At 38.1% G+C, this 16142-nt stretch overlaps 1 protein-coding gene across 1 annotated transcript in view; it reads right to left on the minus strand.

Annotated features, from left to right (window-relative positions):
- GRXCR1 (glutaredoxin and cysteine rich domain containing 1) overlaps positions 1–16142 on the minus strand; it is a 38403-nt gene that overhangs the window by 21262 nt on the left and 999 nt on the right. The window lies entirely within an intron of this gene.

The following is a 16142-nucleotide window of genomic DNA, read 5'->3' on the forward strand; positions in this document are numbered from 1 at the left end:
TTGAAAACTCATGTTTCCCTCATTCCTTTTTCTTTCTTTACTTCAAAGATCTGACCAGATTGCAGAGTAAGCTTCCCTTTCCCCCCCAGAAAGCGTGATTGCTCTTCATCTGTCTTCCATGTCAAAGTCATTAATTTTTAAATAAGTTTTAAAATGAACACCCAATTTTGCCAGGCCTCCAGGAGTGAATTTATTTCCTCTAACATTGCCGGCATGTGGAACCCTTTATCTGCTGCCTCTCACTTTTGGCTTCATTCTCTTAAGACAAAGTACTTCACTGCCACAGTTGAGGTTTCTGACAGCTATTAAGGAACTGATTTAGGTGAGACCCTTACATTTTCATGAGATTTACATAAGGTCAAAATTACAAGCCTGTGCTCGGGTGGGCTGTGGGGGTGGCTGGGAGCTGATTTCCACGGTGCCAGCTCAGAAGTAGATGGCACCTCCTTGTTATGTTTCAGTAGGGCTGAGCAAGTAATGGATCAACCAAAATGGGACAGAAGCCCACCAGAGACCTCACAGCAATAAGCAGAAAGATGTGTCCAGATGGAACCGGGGGTGTTTGTGGTGAGAACAGCTTCCTAGTTTCTGGACAGCAATACTCACTGTAAGTGTCACAAATACCTTGCCCTTTTGTATGAAGACCGTGCATTGCCATGCACGTGCATCACTGAGCATTGCTATGGAGCATGCCATCATTTCAGATGAACTCTGTCCTTCTGACACATTCTGCCGGTCACAGTTTTTGTCTGAAATTTGTTGAATTCAAAGTATTTCTTCCCTCTCTGATAGGTTTGTTGAGGAATTCTCTGAATCCAAGCGAGCACATTCACCTAATCATCTTAACAATGAAAATACAGAGAACTTAAAATTATTTCAATCACATTATTTAACAGCCAACACATCATCTTCTCAGGCTCCTAAACAATATTTCTAAAACCAGAATCACAGCTATTCTGTTTCCCTCCAAGATATCGCTATGAATGCAGATACCAGAGAGCTTTCTCCAGCATCTCACAGGCAAACTCAGTTTTCTCAACAAGCATTTATCTCCTAAATTCCCTCTACAATATCAGTGTTCTTATTTTATTTCCCTTCAGCCAATTCCCTCTATTCACAGTCACAGACCTTATGTAATTACCACTCAAGATTTTCTAAAAACTAATTACTTTAACTCAATATCTACAACCCAGGCGGCATCATTTGCAATGACCTTGGTTTACACTAGTTCTGGCTCTTGGTTAACTTTATCTTTTCAATTATGTCTACAGTATAATGAGGGGAGGGGAGGGGAGGATCTTTGCTTATTGAAACACACCTATTGTCTTTTACCCATTAAATCCCAACATCTACTCATCATTGTTTTCTATCTCATCTCCTTTACTGTTTGATATAAGTTAATTCCTTTAAAAATCATCAGACACAAAATTTACAAAAGTTGTGAAGTACTTGATTATGTGTAAATAATTTACAATAAGATTCACACCCAATCCAAAGAAATCTGCTATGCAGCATTGCATATCAGTGGTCAAACTGAAAGTTCTTCTGCAAGAAGAATATTATTTCTGGCAGATATGGCTGATGTTGTGACAGGATTGCACACAGTTGTGATGTCTACACAAATATTATGCTGTTGCATGAATCCTGTAAGCATTTGGAGATATGTTATTTAGGACTAAATTTTTGCTTGAATTTTCATTGCATATTAAACTAATTTTGGCTATAGTAACGTCTGATTTATGTGAAACTAAGGAGACACAGCTTTTAAATTATCCCAGGGGGAGTTTATGACTTTGTTACATCAATGAGAAAGGACAAGGAAAGAGCTGAATTTCTGCTTTGACTATTTTCAGCTGTTTATCTGGAGACAGTTTACTGAAGACTTTGCTCACTGAACAGCACCATAACAGTTTATGCAATGTGCCTCAAACATAAATAAGATACAGGCACTCTAAAATCGTTGGAAATTGGGAAGTCAAACTAAATGTGAAAGTAAAAATCATTCACAGTTTATCATTCCTATATGTTTTCTGTGTCTACTAATAGACAACTCATAGTTAGAGAACTGGCAAACTGGAAGGTCACTGTTATTTCAGTGCAAACAGAAACTAATTAATGTAAAAGAGGGGAAAAAAGTCTACCCAAGGAAATGCTGCTATCAGTCAATTAAAAATGTATGGCTTGAGCTGCATAGCATCTGCCTACCTGAAGCTGTGCCTGTAAATAGTGTAGAAGACCAGAGAACTGAAACAATGGATCCCAGATGGGTCATGAGAAGAATGTTAGTATTAATTACACAATTCGAAAAAAAATTCCAGTCCTCAGAAATCTGAGAATAAGTCTCCATTCTTAGAAGATTTGTCCTAGATTACATCATTTAATTTCCTACTACTTAACAGTTATGAATTACCACTTGGTGATAACAGTTACATGTAGGAATATGAAAATAATTATTATTCAATGGCTGATCAGTGTTCATTTCACTTCTATCTTTTATCACTTGCAACAGGAATAAATACAGAGTGAAATGAAAATTGAACTTTGATAAAATGGAACTTTTTCTCTAGTTTAAAAAACATTGTTCAATTTTGGTTGTTTTTTTTTTTTCTTCTGGGCCTGTTTTGTGGTTCTACTCAAAACAAGAGGGGTTGGAAATAAAAGGAGGGAGCATATAGGTCCACTTGAAAGTGTTCTGTTTAGTACTTAGTGTTTGGTCACTTGACTGAAAAGGACTTTTATACACCTCTAGACTTGCTTATGTTTGGATGCATGTATGAAATATTTGAATAAATGACTATTTTGTGGCATAGTTATTTTCCATACTGTCAGTTGACATTTTAAATTACTTTGGGGATTTGTCTCTAACAATATGAGTAAGACTTTTCAAATATGTTTACTTCTCTTGGGAGGGAATGTTTTATCCTACTACCTACTTAGACTTTGGTGGTAATTCTGCTGTATTCTCATGTACCATTTCCCATGATGACACCCTGAATTGTTAAAAAAAGGAATATAATACATTTGCCTGGAAGAGCAGTTTTGGAGCTCAAATCCTATTTTCCCCTGCCATGAGCAGCTTTTCATTTTGCTTGTTATATATCACACTGTTCTAGGTGTTTGAACCTATCTTGTGTAGTTGGGGACAATCACTGCCCCCTCATATCCTCTTTGAGAATATTCTGTGAGTAAGGATGGCTTTAGTCAGAAATGAACTAGAACTTGCAGAGGATAGACAGATGAAGATGAAAGTGTTTGATATCTCAGGTCATGTGGAAAAATCAGCAAACAGCATGGCTCTGAGTGAGTCCTGGTTTGTGAATCCTGACCCCATCTGTCTGTAAGCACTGCTGCTTCACTCGGTAGAACATTTCACACTGAAGAGAAAGAGACTTGTGTGATCAGCAGCAAATGGCTGTCATGAAAATGCAATGTCTGCTCTGGACCATTCATTTTTAACTTGGCAGTAGCTTTGGAATACCCTGTATAGTGTTTTCTGGCTGGCCAATGAAGTTCAAAAACAAGATTTCTATCCATTCCATCTTTCTCTTTGCTCCTCTCTTTCACTAATTCCTAACTCATTATTTCTAAAATAGACTTAGACTGCTGTAGAGACTGATAAATGCTAATAATAACATAATAGTAGCACATACACACAGGGATCTCTGACTCATTTTACATTTAAACACTGCCAGGTGCAGTTAATGCATGCAGTGATCTCCTTTATAATTCCCAAATTTCAGTTAGTTTGGTTAATTAACAGGCATTAGAGGCCTATGAAAACTGTATTCTAATCTTCTGAGCTTCTTACCAATGCTATTCATCATATTTCTGAGTGGAGAAGAAAACAGTTAGCTGGTGAGATCCTGCTCCTGATATGACATGGCTCTGCCTTTTTTGTCAGCTATGCTTTGTGTGGTAAGTGGGCCTGTTTTCCCAATACTTACTTTCAGTATACCAGACTATCTTAGGAAACAATACAATAGTCCATTATTTCTTTATATCTGCAGCAGTGTTGCAACTGATTTTCCTAGTGCTAGAGACAATCAGCAAGTAAAAACTGGTATTCAGGAAAGCCCTAATCAGTCACACTTAGCTCAGTCAAAAATATATTGCATTTTAATTGAAAAATGTTTCAGATTTTCATGGATTAATTACAGCCTAGAGTCAGTCTGTCATATACAACAGAACTGTTCACTCAAAAACAACTGCAGAAGTGTAATAGCATAAATGAAATAAAGTGTCATTCTCAACTGAAATCATCAGCAGAGAAAACTCAAAAATTGCTATCATCCTTCACAGTTTACCTTTGTAAGGAACAAAACAAAAGAAAAGGGTTAAACAAGCTCTGGTTTTGATTCGGGATACACCCTGGAGTTTTCATGCTCAGCAGACAACAAGCATTCTGTGAAATGTCATTATACCTCTTACTTTATTCCTACAAACAGAAGCTGAAATGAGATGCACTAAAATCCTGAAACTCCCAGGGAATGGTGGGCAAACCAGAGAAACCACCACTCTCCCTCAGTTTTCGGTTCCAAACACCTGGCATATTATGTACTTTTTCTTTCCTGACGCTTTATACAGCTTGAAGTCTAGCTGAAAATGTTACCCATGTGGGTGGAGATAAAAACAGGCTATTGTGTAAAGGTTGGAGCTGTCATTTGCACTACACTAAAGTTAAGGAAAAGGACAACCATTTCTCAGGTGGACATGGAGCATTGTCTCACCTGGGGTCACAAAGCCCTCTGCAATCGGTAATGAATTCTGCACAGGTCTGTGAACGAGGCAGAGATCAAAGTTATGGTGTGATTAGTGCAGCAAAGTGCTGATTCAATCCTTAGCTCCCAGAGAGCCCTATCACTCAATACATGGAAGTGATGCAAAGGGGTATCTTGTAGTTACAGCACTCCTTTGTCCTGCACTTGCACTGAGTGATGAACGACCTTGTTTCCCCACAATATTACTTAACCTAATTGGAACTATGCTCTCAGCTATCTCATTACTTAATAATACCTAGAAATTTGGTACCTTCATCTTCAAACCCTGAGTAGTTAATTATTACTTATATACTCAATATCCATTTTTAAAATTAAAGATCTGTCTGTATTGCACATTTTAAGTGCTTCGTTTCCTTTTTTAAGCAATAGCTTTTCAAAAAAGGCAGAGTGCTCAAGATTATTATGCAGATACAACTCCTCGACAGCATACATAAACCAGCTCTGCCCTAGAATAGCCTATACTGTGGCTGCTGGCCTTGGTGCATGAAAGGGGGCAGATGACTCATCCACCAGTTCTTTATAAGTAAAATACAAGACAATTTCATGAAGCAGAATTATAGACTTCATTGCTGGAAAGACTCTAAGGTGTAAGCTTTTGTTTTCTTTTGGTTTTTAACCACATAGGTATAATGTCTGAAAATCAGAATGTAGCAGGTTGTATGCTTTATACCAGCTCCTAAACCTGTTGGTCAGAAGAACTACCAAGTCAGTTATTCTGTATATATCACATCTGCAGCTGGACTAATGTTTTACCAAGGCCAGTGTAAGTAGCTTTACGTTCTAGTCTGATTCAGGATTTTGCTCACAGATGTGTGCTTTTTAAAATAAAATATTCATATAATCATACTTTTCATATAATAATGTTCTTACAGTGGGGCTAGAATCTATATCATGTCATAGAGTTAAATGTATTCTGTTCCAGGAATAAGACTACAAATGAAGAAGCTGAGATTATTAAATAATCTGTCTTCTTTTCTAATAACATTTCAAAGGCTTCTTTGCATAGATAATAATTAAATACTGTGCAGCAAGAAAAATCAATAACATTTATTCTAATTTCATATCATGTCTTCAAACATGAAACTCCATACTTGATTGCATTTCTGCCAGCTGAATAATCTTCTTTGAAAATTACAATTGAGACAGCACAAAAAACAGGTCAGAAAATGCACTAGACTGCTCTCCTGTTTTGGAACCTCTTGCCCTTATTTATTGTGTCTTCCCACGAGCTGCTGGAGTAGCTGATGATGAAACCACCTGACTGAAGGAACTACATGATTCAAGTCTGCTCCTAGTCAGGAGCAGCCAAAAAATAAAACCAAACAACCTATAGTATTAATTATCAGCATTCAGCTGTAAATATTGGCCAGGGTAAGTGTCATTCCACCCCACAATCTTCCACATGAGGATGCAAAATAATATCATCCATCAAGCAGACAGGTTTGCAAAAGGCTTGACCACCCAGCAGATACAACAACAGCTGCCATGGCAATATCTTCTAGATTTATATTAAAGTAATCTCTTTCCTGAACAAGTCCTTTAGAAATGGAGCTTTTTAAATCCTTATGACAGTTTGAACTTGAAGGCTCTGAGTAGGTGCTTATATTTTTTAATCATTCTGGCATTTGAAAGAGCCAGATTTACCCACTGCATGTGAGTGAATCTGATTGAAAGCATCACAGAATCATAGAGTCCATTGGCAGGATACTTTCAACTAGACCAGGTTACTCAGGGACTCACCCAACCTGGCCTTGAACACTTCCAGGGGACAAGCATCCACAACTTCCCTGGGCAAGATGTTTTAATGCCTCACACCCCTACAGTAAAGAATCTTTTCCTAATATCTAATCTAAACCTGTTGTCTTTGAATTTGAAGAATTCCATTCCCCCTTGTCTGTCACTACATGCTCTTGTAGTCTTCTTGATGTCTTCCCCATCTTTTCTCTAAGCTCCCTTCAGGTGCAGGAAGTCCACAATTAGATTACTCCAAAGCGATCTCTTTTCTGGGCTGAACAAGCCCAATTCTCTCAATCTTTCCTCATAAGAGAATCTGATCAACTTGGTTGCCCTCCTCTGGACTTGCTCCAACAGGACAATTTCCCTCCTGAGTTGAGAATCCCCAAGCTGGATGCAGCACTGCAGGTGGGGTCTCACCAGAGACCTCACCAGCCAACACCTGGAAAGAAAAGTGTTGGCAGGGGGAAAGAAACATAGAGTGGCAGGTGGAAAGAAGCAATAATGCTTAAAGCTCTCATTTTTCACTGTGTCTATCAGTCTGCCTCTTAGGACATTCTCCACTTGGACAACAAGGAAATGTTTCATAGTTGCCTGCAGGGCTAGAAGGGAGAGTGCTTTGCATTTGGATGTAGTAAACAAACAGCAAGACATGAGCAGCTGGGCAGGAAAATATTGCATTTTCTTTAAAAAGTAAGTTCTTTAGAAACTAAGTTCCTTCTGTGTCACAGAATTTTCAAGGAGAAATTTTCTTAAATAACAATGTATGTCTCCTTAAAATTCCTAATAGTTTTAAAGATTGTTAGATGATTAGCAATCAGTAGTATTCAAAACAAGGGTGAATTCCAAAGAAACTGTTCTTTGCCTTTGTACCAGCATTGACTGATTTGTCAGTGCTGTTCATAACACTGCATGGTGTTATAAATGTGTGCAAATATTGGCCAGAAAGGCTTTTTATATTTCTTTTTGAGAAATGGAGAAAGAATGAGTCTGTGTGGTTTTACTGCAATACAGAAGACATGCTCGTCTGACACTGATGGATGGTGTCCCTAGATAAAGTTCCAAAGCAAAATGGTACTAAGGTTGTTAAAATGCTTTCCACAATTCCTACTAGCAATGAATGATGGTTTTTCTGTCTTCTTTCTTGCCGTGCGTGAAATGAGTCTCTACTTCAGTGACTCCAGCTGCTCATCTGTGACCATTTCTGTTGCTTTCTCTGATGGAGGCTATAAAGAGTCATGCTGTGGCAGCTTCTCCACAATATAACTACTGCATCAAGCAAAACCGAGATTGCCTGTTTAGATTGGAGCTGCAACTTTACAGCTTCTTTTCAAAATCAACAGGCTGGGTATTACTCTTACAAGCTTTGGAAAAATTCATTGAGGTTTAATTTTCATGTTTTGTACTACCTTGCAATGGATGTTGCAGCAATTAGAAAGGTTTGCATGCATGATAGCCATACTCTTTTCCCTCTGGTTACAAATTCCATTCTAAAGAATGTTTTATTATATTTCAGCTACAAAATTATGATGCCACCAAACATTACAGTTACAGGCTAAAGTTCCAGCCAAGAAAAAAATTGTATTTTTGACCACTTATTTCTGTCAAGCTGTTAATCATGTACCTTGTTTTAGTGCAGTATGTAATAAATTGTAGATAAATATCCAACCCCAGTATATAAATATCACAGCAAGCTGTAGACAGACTGGAGCAGTCTAGCAACATAATACCTGTGGCACATTTACATTTATATTTTCTAGCTTAGTGTATTTGCAAATCCTAGTTCAGAACTGTAACAGTTTTGAGATCTGTAAACTAAATAATGGGATTTTAATGCACTTAACTTGATAGATTTTTTTAAGTTTTAGTAAAGAGATTTTATCTTCATTATTGGTTTTTATCTTTATTATTACCATATTTTTGCAATTGCACAGCTGTGCACTTTGGTGACAAATTGGCCCAATGTAGCGAAATATTTGCTTCCATGTTTGTAAAGTTATAAGTAAAAGATACTTAACCTAAGACATTCAAGTGTAGTGAGAGCTCTGAAATATTTGGTTGCAGATTAATTTATTTGTACAAAAAATTAAGGGTCAGTGACCACGTATGAGGCTAGGAATTAAGCACATAGGTAATTTATTTCATCTTTATGTGTTCTACAAAATGCATTTGCTGTGTTGAAGGCATGCAAATGTTCAGGGTCAATGAACTAGCAGGCAGCTAGTACCATGTCAAAGAAAAGTGAACAGCCCCAAATTTTCATAACAGTCTTAGTTATAAGAATACTTCAAAACACATTTTCTCCTTATTTTCCTGCTGAGTTACAAAGTTGAGCTTCACATATAGCATAAGACAAGAGTAATTGCTACTAATTAATGATTAAGGCTAATCAGTTAATCTTTTTCATCTCTGTTGTAAGAGGCCAATTCAGGGAAAAAAAATTTACTCTTAGAGTAAGTAGAAAAAAATTCTGCGCTAGCATCCTAAGTAATTTACACAAGGCTGCTTGTGTAACACGACCCTTTTTCAAGTTAGTTTGAAGTAAGATGAAGCATTTTCCATGTTAATTCAAAGGCTGAGCACCTTATTGAGCAGTCCCACAAAGGACCATTATGTAAGGGTCCTAGAGCAGTACGTAGGATCAGACCCAGTGCTTGTATTCCAGGTCATCTACCAGACAGATAATTAAAAGTAAGAGTCTGGAAAGCATATGTGGCAATTCCTACTAATACTGTTTCATTTTATGACTATTTTCAGCTCAGAAAATTTCCCGAGGCCAATATGACTTAGGAATCCAACTTAGTACAACCAGGAAGCCTTTTCTTCTATTTGGCAGTTGCATTCATTCTTTCAAAAAGAAAGCAAATCTAATTTTAGATTTAAAGTGAGAGGATGAAACAAGGCAGCAGAACATGAGTATTTGCAGTCTCTCATGTCTTGAATACCTGATTCAGTCTCCTCTCTATCTCTTTTCTGTAACAAGCAAGTCACAGGCTACAAGTTTTTCTAGGATATCTCCATTCTGGAACACTGTGACCACTATTGTGATCACTATTGTGCTTATGAATCACTATTGTGCTTAAGAGGAAGGAAGGAAGGAAGGAAGGAAGGAAGGAAGGAAGGAAATGGAAGTCAAGCATGATGCTGAAGAACACAGTACTATTTGGTATGGCAAGTAGAGAACTAGCACTCCTGTGTTCTACTCCACAACTGCAACTTATTCTTACAATCTTGTGACTGTCTATTTCAAAGTACATCTCCCAACACTGCCTTCTGCAGATGCAATTTGTAACAAAGCAGCATCTGCTTAGGTGCAGTTTGCATAGGAGCTGATCCACCAGGAATGCTCATGGAACACCTACTGCCTGAAGCCATACAGCTGGGACAGGCAATGGAACCTTATTTTATGGCTCCCATAGGACACAAGTAGGAAGTAACTGTCAGGTGCTGTCAATCCTGACATGCTGAGGCATGAGCATTAGTGAAATTTTCAATAAGGAACAGCTTTTGGTGCCTTTGAGGCCAGATGGGACCAAGAAAGATTTGGAGAATTAGTTTTGGAGCTTGATGCCTAAGTCCTTCCTCAGAGGCCTGTGGGTATTTTGAAACTATACCTAAAGTCTTGATTCACTCTAGTACTACATATTCTGTATATACATACTTACTGCAATAACACCACTCCTTCTTTGCTATGCTCTTTCCCATGCAAGGGACAAGGCCAGCATCTCAAGAGCACTGACCTCATTTATGGATCCTTTACAAGGATCGAGACTCATCAGGGCAAGAATTATTTTGAGGCCATGCAGTGCACTGGAGCATTAGACAGATGTCTGGTATGTTCTGTACAGACTGCCAGCAGTAAAGCCTATAATTTTTTTTACTCAATTATTGATTCAGTCTTTAAAAAGTGATATATATAACCATAGTTTTGTTGGTAAGCCACCCAATGTTGAGTGTGTTAAGAAGTTAGGACCTCCCATATCTACACTTTCTGAAAATAAGACAGACAAGTCTTTTTTAACTCCAAACTTGTATATCACTCTCAGAGGTTTAGATAGTTAAAAATATATTTATTGATCCTATCAAGTATATGTCAAATATATATTTCAAGTCCAACAGAAGCAAATCCTAAAATGTACTGAATAGTCTAGTAATAGACTTGTCTGACCTCAGTGCCTTGCAACTGATTTCTCCAACATGTGAACAATAAAAACCAATATCTTAAGTACTGATCAAATGCAGGTTCCAGTTAAAAGATCAGAGACCTGACCATCTCGCTTTTTAATTCAGTGTGTCTGTTCAAACATCCACTCTGGAAACCGCTTCTAATAACTGTGACATGATCAACAGCATCAGTAGAATCAGTGTCCAATGCGATGTGGTCACAGATCAAAGCCCTTCTGAAGGTACAAAGCAAGTGGTGAAGCAACTCTGTGCCTATTCAAGTAGTGATCTAGTTGTCCTTCTAACTGAATTTTCTGTAACAAGCAAAAACCTGCTTTTCATAATCACTTGATCCTCCATGTTATTACAATTTTTCCTGTTCTCCAGTGGATTTCAGTGCAACACTGTTCAATAATTAGTTTTCCAGACTTAATAAAATTAATTTTAAATAAATAAAATTAAATAAATTAATAACACTAGGAAAATACACTGGAAGTCTGTAGCTCAGATACCTGCAGCTCACTGGTATTTATCTCTATCCATATAAGGGACGTTACTACATCAAACACTCTTTACAAGCAATCCATTGTTTTCTTTTGTAAGCTATGTCCATTTCGGAGTCAAAGTAATGTCTGTGGAGGAGAATATGAAGGCAAAGATCAGATGAGTTTTTACAATCTTTGTCCAGTCCTAGAAGAGGATTTTGAATTCAAATAGTCCAGTGATTTCTGGAGTGTCAGGACTGACCTTCAGCTAATCAGCAAGAAAGAGACTTCTCTTTATCAAGAGAAGTCTCTTCAAGTCTTATCAAGACTTCTCCAATGAAAGTGCAGATCTCTCTTTCTCATCTCCCCAGACTTTTGGGGATTGTAGTGATCTATGCTCCAGAGGCTGCAGTGGTATACAACATGCCACCCACCCTAAAAATCTCTGCTTGTACTACTACACAAGAACCTTTCCTTAACATCAGTTTGCAGCCTCTGACTTCATTGGAAGATGGTTGGTTTTTCTGCTGTATTTCACTTTATTTTGTTTGTGGTACTAGCTAGCCCTATTAGTTAGTAAGCTCTGCATGTCCTGCTTTATATTCACTTTTCCAGGTCGCCGACAAGTAAAGAAAGATGAAAGTGCTCTTAACCACCCCAAATGCTCTCCTCCTAACAAACTTCCACATGATTTTTTATTCTTTCACACCTTTCTCTCTAAACATTAATAAGCTCATTCTTCATCAGGCTGAATAGTGACTTGCACTTCACAACCTTACATGTGAGCTCTGCCTGAGGAACTGTGCTTGGAAATTTTGTAATGACTGTGTGCATTATGTCTGACTCCTCACCCGTATCCTCTCTGACGCAATGCTCACAAAGGCATTCATCGGGTTTGTTAACAAGGCCTGCCCTTTTGCAATAGATGTCAGGAAACCCTGCCTGAGAATGAGTTCTGTGGCTAATTTAGCAGAACCTGACCTTTCAGAAGAGGCTGGAAGGCCAGTGGAGTGTGCAATTATGGGAATGGAGGAAAAATACCCATGCTGAAACATGGAAAATGAGGAGAGACCTGTGTAAAACCTTTGACTGAGCTCCATTACATTGCACATTGGGATGGAAACCCAGTTTGGCATAAAATGATCACTGCACTACCTAGTAATGTATTAGACAACCCAAGGATTTTAGCTCTATGTGGCTCGGCCATAGCCATAGGAATGGCTTAGTCATAAAAATTGGTTGTGAAAATAATTATATTTATTTCAAGGAAAAAAGAACTATTTCTCTACTGCTTTTTACAGAGGGTTACAGGAAATATTCATATCCATTTGCATTTAAACAATATTGTAATATTTGAATATGGAATTTTGGTAGTATACTGAAATAAAACCACAATTACTTCAGATATGCACAGAAGGGGCTTATGCTTCTGACACAATTGGCAAGTCATGTCCCCAGCTTCAGAGCTGCCAATGCTGTCAGCTTCAGAGCCTCAGCAGGAGAAAATTTGTACCAAGGAGGGGCATGAACAGGGACAGTGGGAGCTCCAGCTCCCTCCTGCTTTTCAGGATTTTCAGTAGTGTGTGTTTCTCACAAATAAACCATTCCCAGCTGTCTGCTCCCTGTATTTCCAGCATTGTGGGAGGCTTTCCCCAGGCCCAGATTAGGTGCTAGTGGAGGCTGGGTGACACATGTGACTGTCCCTGCCTGCCACAGATGACCACCAGCGACCTCCCTCTCACCTTCCTGACCCAGAGCGGTTGTTATGTCAGCACACATCACCACCCCACCCACCACTCCCTCACCCTGCCAGGATGTGGTTGCCATGTCAACAGTCTGTTTGTGCCATCCACCCCAAGGAGGAAAAGGCTGGAGGTGTTGCCATGGAAACCATGCTGTCCTGAAGCATCAATAGAGCTGGTCTCTTCCCCACCTTTCTTCCCCTAGAATATTCTCCCTTGAAGCTGAGGCAAGCCCTGGACATGTCCTGCTCTGTCCCACATTCCTTCCCCATGGATGTGTTGGCCCCAGCTCCCACAGCTGCTCCCACTCACCTGGCAGCACCTTCACACGGGGATGCCCTGGTGTGCAAGGGTGACCTAGAGGGAGACCTTTCACTGTCACAGCGCTGGAGCAGCTCCCATCTGGGGACACAGACATTCTGGGGACACAGAGTAATGTGAAGGACTCAGCTTCCCAGAGAACAGTGGAAATGAGAGGTCATGGATTGAATGGGTGTAGGAAGTGCTGAGTTCATGACTGTGGGAAGGTGTAGCAGGGGACACAAATCTAGATATATATTCTCAGACCAGGCTTGTATAATATAGCAACAACAACCAAAAAGACCTTTTCATCTGAAAATACTTCTTGCCTTACATCACTGTCTCAAAATTAAAAAAAGCTCCAGAAGGTGTGATTTTTTTTCAGATAAGTTTGTTGTAGGAAAAAAGTGTCTGAACCAATTCTGTAGAAAGGCTGTAGTAAGAAAGTGTGAAAAAAATATTCACAAATCCAAACATTTCCATAGAACATTAAAATACACAAGTGCTTTTAGCACAGGTATTGAACAGAAATCAAAATCAAAGATCTTGACTGCACAACATAATGAAGCCCAGTTAATGAGTCCCTGCTTATCCCTAGAATAACTGAACAAAGTGATTTGCTTCAAAGGATCTCTCCTCTATCACAGAGAGCCTCTAGGGATTTGGGGAAATTGTAAATTAAAGAAGTTTCCAGATAATCTGAAGAATCAGAATGCTGATATTGCAGAAAAAAGCCACACCCTAGTTTCAGGGTCACAGGACACCCACAAACACTCAGTATTTGGCTTCTTACATGCGTGTTTTAGCTAGGCAGTGATACAGTAAATACTAAATAAGAAGAATTTGCATACAAGAATTTATCAATGCTTAGAATACAAGATTGTCAAGATTTCATGTGCATACTCTGAGATTAAAAATACTGACTTGACACTAACACTGAGTGTACAATGTATTCATCTTGTACAAGCTCCTGCTGTTGAATCAACCAAGGGGCAGAGATGGACTCTCCTCAGGGAGGGGCACTCTCCTATTAACTGCTGTTATACATTTGCTGCTGCATATCTAGGAGAAACATGTAATTGAAGATGACTTCACATAATCAAGTGGGTAACTTAGAAAATGCCCAGATGGAGAGATTTTGTGTTGTACCTGCTAAGACATCTTTCTATCTTACTAAGACTTTGAAACAAGAACTCTTGTTCTCTAACTGGTATTACAGCTCAATTAATTGTCTGGAACATGCTTACGGAAAATTAGAAACCATCTTTTAATCTTATTCTAAAGGCCATTATTTAATTTGTAATTGGATGGATTTCAATCATACTTCTCATTAGGATCAAGCATTTTCAAATCCATCTCAAAGCTAACCTTTGTGCTTTGCTCTCCTCTGTGCTCAGCATGTGGCATACAAAATGGGCTCAGAGTAAGACATAAAAGATACACAAACCATCATTCTTTTTCACTAGACTTAGGGCTTTATCTCTGGGGAAATCTGAATTTGTGTAGAAACCTCAAATCATTGTCTTCTCTATATTGTTGAATATATGTCTTAATGTAAGAATATACCATTTTTTCTGGGCATCACTCATCTAGACCTGCCTAGGAAGAAGCTTATCAGTTCCACTTGTATTTCACTCATTCAGTTTGAAAACCTGCCTTTTCTTTTGGACTTCACAATGCCTGTAGCAAAGTTCTTCATTAGAATTACCTGCTGTATGAAAAACTATTTTCATCTGATAATTAAATTTTTCCCCTTTCTTCCACAGTAAAATATTGTCAATAAAAAAAATCTTACCACCTTTTAAACTAAAGGTTTTAATTAAGGAATTCTGTGGCAGACTTGGATACATGTACTTTTCTGAAGCTATAAGAGGGATATGCCTCCTTTCAAGAAAATACTTTCTTCTGGAAAAACACCTCTTGGAAATAGCACTGGTCCTACCATTAACTCTGCTAGGAATACAAGAAGTTTTGCAATCAAAGTACATTGATCTCAGTCCATGGGCCTTTCCTGAAGAACTTCCAACCTAAAACTGGGGATAGAAAAAGCAATAAGGCAGGGACAATAATTAGGGTGCATGTGTCTTCAGATGGGTCTGTTTATTTAGCTGATTCAAATTTCTTAGCTTAGTGTTATGTTACTGATGTAGTAGAAGACTGTTTTTAGAAGGGAATGAGGCTAGTGGGGTGAAATTGGGTACTGTGTAGTGAAATAACATGGAACAATGGAATTGAAGTTGGAGAAGAACCCAAACATGGCTCAGTTAATACTTACTAATTCAAATCTACCTTTAAAAAGTGAGTTTGTTACAAATTTTATCAGAATAAGGAATTAAAGACAAACTCTTCCATGAGCAGCTTGAAAGAAGGCAAACCACTTGAGTGTTATGTGATGTGATGTAAAGGACAGAAATGAACATGAAATTCTTCTCTGAAACTCAACTTCTACAGGAACATTTATATTGACAAAAAGACTGTTAATTGAGGTACAACACAGAGAATAAATTAGTATCCAGAAGCAAGAGAATTTTAATCTACTGACATTTATTAACGTAAAATGAAATTACCTCATTTCAAAGTAATTTCAAAATGCAAAAAGAATCATTATTAATATCAAATTCCCCATTATTTAAAACTGTGTAAAATTTTTAAAATAATGCCCTGAAACCATAACAGGATAATTTAATTGAAAAGCATAATTGTGGATTTTAAGAACTTCAGAAACAGTCTGGCTGCACTCTTGTTGCTGTCTGTTGTGAATATTAATGATTGAAAGGCTTGAATAGCATATAGAGATAAATTATATATATGAGATAAATATTTTAGAACTTTTATCTTGATTTTTCTGAAGGCCTCTGTTTCTCTGACTAAGGCATTAGTGTGGCATATACTGTTTCAAATACAGATATTCTGCTCCTTCTACAAAATAGATAGAAAAC

This window comes from Onychostruthus taczanowskii, unplaced genomic scaffold (assembly GCF_017590055.1).
Source record: "Onychostruthus taczanowskii isolate IOZ18803 unplaced genomic scaffold, ASM1759005v1 scaffold2, whole genome shotgun sequence".
Classification (NCBI taxonomy): Eukaryota; Metazoa; Chordata; class Aves; order Passeriformes; family Passeridae; genus Onychostruthus; species Onychostruthus taczanowskii.